The sequence below is a fragment of the Octopus bimaculoides genome, chromosome 10 (genome assembly GCF_001194135.2).
Source record: "Octopus bimaculoides isolate UCB-OBI-ISO-001 chromosome 10, ASM119413v2, whole genome shotgun sequence".
NCBI classification, from domain to species: domain Eukaryota; kingdom Metazoa; phylum Mollusca; class Cephalopoda; order Octopoda; family Octopodidae; genus Octopus; species Octopus bimaculoides.
Window position 1 is genome coordinate 24,061,198 of NC_068990.1, and position 7,683 is coordinate 24,068,880.

Sequence of the window (7,683 nt, forward strand, 5' to 3'; positions counted from 1 at the left end):
ATATATATATATATACACATATCAGGGAAGTGTCGCCGAGGTTGGCAAGGTAGGCAGTGCCTACCCTGAATAGAATAGATCGATAGCAACATTTTCCTTTCATGGCAAAATATGCACCTAATTCAGTAAGATTATGAAGGTCAGTCTGACTACTACGCATAAAATGCACAATGCTTTATTATATTTTATTTTATTTATGTATTAATTTTTAGATTAGGTAGGCATAATTCGCCCCTGATTTTCAATCTCAGTATTTAAGCTACGCATAGTACTGCTGTAGTACACGTGCTACGTACACTTCTACAACACCGTTTTCTTTACGTGCTATAAAGGCAGAAATAGATCTGCCTTCACAACACAGTCGCGTGCCTGTGTTTCGCTTTACGTCGCAACATCTTAAAGATTTGGCAAAAATGACTAATGGAATAAATATTAGACTTGAAAAAAGATAAGCAGTGGCGTCGATTTGTTCAACTGGAACACGTTAAGACGCTATTCCAGCATGGCCACAGTCTAATAACTGAAAGAAAGCTTAGAGTAAAATTTAAAGCAGCAATGGGCATATGATGAGGATGATCAGGATGAGGAAAAAGATAAAGTTGATTCACTCGAAAACTAATTCTCAAAGAAAATGATTCTATTTAAAATTAATTTTTGAAGATGGAAAGGACAAAGCAATTACATGCAAATCTGAATATATATAAAACGAATAAAGTGAGAGCTATGAAGGTCAGAAGAAAAACTGAAAATGCTGGCAGCTGCCATAATATCTCACTCAAAGAGAAGATGAAAGGAAAATCAAAGGAGATATTCCTTTTACTGTATTTAAAACAAAACAATATAGCCATTTGTTTTATAATACGCTGATGTAAGTCAATAAACGAGTAAAACATGAAACTGAGACCAATTCGTTTATTTCCTTCGTTGTTTATATCGATTTTCAAACGCACTTTTCCGTAAGGTGTAACAGAAAATTAAAAATTTAGTAGTTTTTGAAATTTAGACATCAGCTGGGATTATTACATGTATTTATATATTCGAAAATAGCACCGTAGTGTGGTATGCATTACATACAATGATCAAAGTATTCTGGTACATACATACGTACATACATACATGATACATACATACATACATACATACATACATACATACATACATTCATACATATATACATACATACATGCATACATACATGCATACATACATACATACATACATACATACATACATACATATGCACGAACACTCATATACAATCGTACGTACACACCTATATATATATATATACGGGCATATATATGTATCCCAGTATGAATGAGGGTAGGTGGCCCAGTGGTTATGGTGTTGCACTCTCGATTGCAAGATCGATGTTTCGGTTCCCGGGTGAGGTGATGCTTTGTGTTCTTGTCCAAAAGACTTCATTCACGTTGCTCTGCCATCACTTCAACATCTGACGAGTGGCACATCGTGAAACTATCCAGGCAATGTCAGTTTGATGGAGGGGGAGAGCTTATGTACAACACACGCATTTAGTCACTGTAAACAAATCATCTGTGCAGGTTAATCCACAGGAAATTGCGGATCCCTCAGCTGCCATCTACAAGAGAGTCCGTAATGAATGAACGAACGAACGAACGTACGCATGTATGTACGTACGTACGTACGTACGTATGTATGTATGTATGTATGTATGTATGTCATTATTCAGTTTATTTCAAGATATTTTTCCAATAGACAAAGAACCGGTTTCTTATTTCTTTATTGCCTACAAGAGGCTAAACATAGAGGGGACAAACTGTCTAAGTTGCATATTAGACAGGCTCATATATATTTAAATATGTATGTATGCATGTATGTATGTGTGTATATGTATGTATATACATACATATGAATATATATACATATATACAGAAATAAGGATGGGATGTTAGCAAATTTTTCAACCGAAAGACAAAAATATATACGTCATCAAAGCGACTGAGGGCGCTATTAAGCACCAATATTGCTAGAAATAAGAGTAAAAAACAACTCATAGACACAATAACGCACCGTTTTGTTTACACATACGCGCTCGCGCACACGTATATATTACTTGAAGAATTGCGATTTTGAAGAAATAGCATAGTAATAAACAAATGTTTAGAGCACCTCGTAAACCATTCTGTATCCAAATTCCAGTCGTGTATTACGCAATATTTGGCCTCCAGTTTTCTCTTGGTATTATATACATTTGAATAATTTACATGTTGTATATCCGAAAGTAGAGTGGAACATGACAGTTGAAGCTCTTCTTTAATTCCAATTGTAACATCATGATTTGCATGTTCCTTTACCCGTGTTTCACTCGCGAATTACGTTATGCGACAATCGTTATATGGACGATTACATAAGAACATTGAAACTCAGATTTCCAAAAATAAATGGTAGCTTAATCTATTGTTATTTACTAACGTCAGTTGCTTGACAGTGTTATGTATAAACCTAAGAGAAAAATCTTTTTATAAAGGTTAAGAAAATGAAAGATATTATTTTCATTTTATAGGTGATGTAAAGACAATGAGAAAAGATTACTTTAGTCATGATATCTAGCGAAGGGAAGGTTAGCTCTCTAAGTCACCATAAAATCAACGAAAATTTTAAGTTAACAATGATAAATGGCTTAGATGGCAGTAGTGAGGAGAGCTGTCAGGATCCTCATTAAAGAAAGCAGCCGTATGTATATACGCACTCGTACGTATATACGCACTCGTACGTATATACGCACTCGTACGTATATACGCACTCGTACGTATATACGCACTCGCACGTATATACGCACTCGCACGTATATACGCAGGTTCACATAAAGTTAGAAGCATATTTTTTTTTATTTAAAAATTTATTTATGGGTTTCAGCCAAGTGGCTGTGGTCATGCTGGAGCACCACCGTGGCTTTCCGCCTTTATGCTGTGCTCTCTTCACGTTCTTTGCATGGCTCTTCTCCTCCACCTGATATAGTTCAATCAAGAGTTTTGATGGCACATCTGGTGTATAAGAGAATTTGACATCGCTGCCCTAAACTGTGTCTCATTTCGAGCCATTGGTTCGCCTGGTATCGTGAAGAGGAAAGCGTCGAGTTTTGCCTTGAAGACCTCTATATCCATGTCTTGCAGGTCTCTCAAATGTTTTGGCAGGGTATTAAAGAGCTGAAGTCCTCTGAAACCGAGGCTGCTGCAGTACCTCGTTCTTATGTATAACTTAGTTTGTATTTTCCTATAGCTATACATGAATGTATATATCCATACGCCTAAATACATATCCACCCATCTACGAACGGTCGTATAAGTTCAAATACACTTTCGTATGCATATTCAAGCAGTTCCTATCTGCCTCTCTGTCCACAATTATACGCACATACACACGCACCCAACTTGAAAAATAAAACTGAAAAATATATAATATAAAATAGAGTAGCAACTTTAGAGACAGTTATTAATTCTCGTTTAAATAAAATTAAAAGATTTTGAACGAATATTAGGTTTAGCAAAGTATTGTGGTTGCTGTAGGGTACATCAAAGCGGGTAAATTACTTCTATGTCGAGAGTGAGTTCAACACACTCGACTCACGGATGCAGAGGATTCTAGAACACCGGCTTTTCGACATATTGGACCTCATCAGTCAGAAGTATTCCTCATCTTTGGGTCTGGCTGAGTAGCTGGTATTTGTTTATACTTCCAGCGATAATAATGTTTGCTGATAAGTGCTTATATCCGTCAATCGATATAAAATCGCTATTTTCTCCGTGTGCAGCGAGATAAAATGAATATTTTACAAATTTATTCTTAATACATCAACTTAAGTTCAGGCGCAAAATATGCTAGCGGCTGTAATGTACCTCAAAGGAGAACTACCTCTTTTTATGACGATTTAAAAAATTTGGTCGTTAGATAAATTAGTGACCAAATGCGTTATGTTATTGAAACTAGAATTGAGGGATAAAGTTGACTTTAGCGGTATTTGAACTCAGAACCAATTTTCCGGTGTTCTAATGATTTTTTTCCTTTGCACAAAATAAAAGTTATAAAACAGCTCTGAGAAAGGCTGAACAAAGCATTTATGAATTTTATAGCACTTTTACTAATTTTAATAAAACAAAAACAAAAGAAAGATCATACAGGCAATTCAAGTAAGGGAAATTAAAAGGGATGAAGTATTCATGAACTTTGGTCCAAATGCTTACAACAGAGTTAACTCATCTAAAAGGATCCAAGGACCAGTTTATGTTAAACCTGGCAACGGTTGATGGACTTGAAATCCAGAACTAGTTAAAATTTCATACGGTGTCTTTTCGCAGATTTTGTCTATAAAATTCCACACGCAATGCTTCCGTTGACTCGAAGCTATGAAAGAAAACACTTTCCTAACAGGTCGCGCTGTGGAATCGATCTCGGACCTATATTAATGTGAAGCATTAATTTCATAACTACACAACTTGCTGTGAAATACTGTATCTGTAACTTGTCTTAGGGATTGAGCTGCATCCATGCTGTGGCACCGCTTTGAAGGGTTTTCGTAGAACAAAATGACCCTGGAACTTTTTTTTTAGGTCTGGTATTTAATCCACTGGAACTTTAGTCGAAACGTTAATTTACGGTGATGTAAACAAACCAACACCGGTTGTCAAAGTGGTGGAGAAGCCGCGCGCACACACACACACATATATATATATATATACGTATATACACGAAATGTTTCATTTAGTTTCCTATTTCTTTATTGCCCATAAAGGGCTAAACATAGAGGGGACAAACAAGGACAGACAAAGAGATTAAGTCGATTACATCTACCCCAGTGCGTAGCTGGTGCTTAATTTATCGACCCCGAAAGGATGAAAGGCAAAGTCGACCTCGGCAGAATTTGAACTCAGAACGTAGCGGCAGACGAAATACTGCTAAGTATTTCGCCCGGCGTGCTAACGTTTCTGCCAGCTCGCCGCTTTTTCATTTAGTTTCATTTAGTTTTCGCTGACCAAATCCACTCCTAACTCAGCCCCGGGGATATAGTTGAAGACACTTACCTAAGGTCACACACACAAAAGGCCTGATCCGGAAATCATGTGATTGGGAAGCAAACTTCTTACTACAGAGCCACGCCGGCGCCTAAAAAAATATTAATAATATAAGTTTGTGGTAAAATCTGTAATGCGGATACTACGCTAGTGAGCTGAAACTTAAAAGAATGTAGTTTACGTGTGTTCACACGTTTATGTATTAATGGATATCTATTCCAGCTTATCAATGTGTCGTGTTATTGATTTATCAGCTCAGCTCCTACAGCCATACTCTCGCACCAGCTCAAACCAACAAGTTATTCACGTCTGTCACACACAACTTAACAATGCTGCATTAAAATAAAATGAAAGAAGATGCAATAACGAAAATAAAAATAAAAATGAAAATAAAAATAAATTATCGATAATGTATGAACTTTATTCTGCTGAAGCCAGCCCTGATAGATATAGTAGAGTTGTGATCGATTGATAAATGTCCTGTGATCAGATCATCACAGAGCTGTGATAGACAGGTTTGAAATGAATAACGAATAAATAAGTGAATAATTACTAGGATACCGGTTTAATATTAGGTTAATACTAACTTTATCATTATATTAATATGACCCTTCATACGCACATAAGTACACATTCGTGTACTCATACACATCTGTGAATGTGCGCAACTGTGTTAGTGATTTGCTGTCCATTTCAGGTAGAAGATAGCTTATGGATGCGGCATTAGAGTGGATATCTGAGATATAGAGGTATCACAAAATAATGTCTCAATTCATACAATGGGTTCAAATCAACGATAAAGCATATCGCAAATATATTTATTCTTTCAAAAAAGAAATAATAATAATTATTATTATAATAATTGTAACTGTTTGCAATAACATTTTCGTATCTCGAAACCGGTTCTCTGATTTGTGAGGGAAGAAAGAAATAAAGAAGAAGAAGAAGAAGAAGAAGAAGACGATTTTCAGAAGAGAAAAATGTCTGAAGCGCGGTTTCGACATCGTCCCTGCTTCTGAATGTTTTACCAGTGGGAAATAAATGAAAATCTGATGGTGCTAGCCCTGTTTGGGAGGGGAGGTAATGTAGAGCTTCCCAACCTAATGAACTTATTTATATTATTTACATTTGAGGGAAACTTGTCCTCATCTTGTTCGTTTTTAACACAACGCTCCAGCTGATATACTCTCCAGCCTTCATCAGGTGTCTTGGGGAAATTTCGAACTTGGGTTCTCATTCCTAAGGTATTTTTCGATGTCGTTGTTGTTGTTATTATTATTATTATTATTATTATTATTATCATTATTATTCAGATCACTGCCTGGAATCGAACTCGGAATCTTGGGGTTAGTAGCTCACGCTCTTAACCACTACGCCATAAGCCCGTATGTGTATATCTATGTGTGCATGTCTGCGTAAATGTATGCGTGCACGCGTGTGCGTGTCTGTGCATATGGCGTAGTGGTTATGAGCCCGGGCTACTAACCCCAAGATTCCGAGTTCGATTCCAGGCTGTGACCTGAATAATAATAATAATAATAATAATAATAATAATAATAATAATAATAATAATAATAATAATAATAATAATAATAATAATAATAATAATAATAATAATCATCATCATCATCATCGTTTAACGTCCGCTTTCCATGCTAATAATAATAATAATAATAACATCGAAAAATACCTTAGGAATGAAAACCCAGGTTCGAAATTTCCCCAAGACACCTGATGAAGGCTGGAGAGTATATCAGCCGAAGCGTTGTGTTAAAAACAAACAAGATGAGGACAAGTTTCCGTCAAATGTAGATAATGTACATAACTCCTCATCTTTCACTGAATGTGGCTTTGAATTATTACGAGGTACACACGTACTCATTGCCCTTCTCTATGCACTTTCTCAATATGCTTGAGATGATCTTGCACATTGGATTAAGGTACATAAAACCTCCAGGATAAATCTCCGATACTTTGACATGGATTGTTTTCAATTGCTATTTATTGTGTCCATTTTTGAAAACAGTTAGTCTTCCTGATCGATACCCACCCAAAAGATTGAAATCACAGGTTTTGAATTTGTCAAACCACTTTTGGCATTTCCGAATACCCACACAATCAAGACACAGTGCATATATTTTCCCTTGCACATGATGCATTGTTACCCCTTCGAAATTAGTAAAGCATACATCAATGCATTATTGAATATGCAGCTCACTAAAGTCCTTGACTTTAATTGGTTGTCACTTAAAGCATATACACACACAGCGCATATCCACATCAATGTTTCGACAATAGCTCTATGCTAATTGGTTGATAGCAAGGACATCTTCTGTTGACTTCTAAACTATGTGGTATAACGTCACACTGCATATTCGAAAGTACATTATTTTTCGGTATTCCTATTTGGTGTAGTTACCATGTTATTTTTCTTATTACTCTTTTACTCTTTTCAGTCATTTGACTGTGTCCATGCTGGAGCACCGCCTTTAATCGAGCAAATCGACCCGAGGACTTATTCTTTAACCACTAAGTTACGAGGACGTAAACACACCAGAATCGGTTGTCAAGCGATGTTGGGGGACAAACACAGACACACAAACACACACATACACACACAGACACACACACA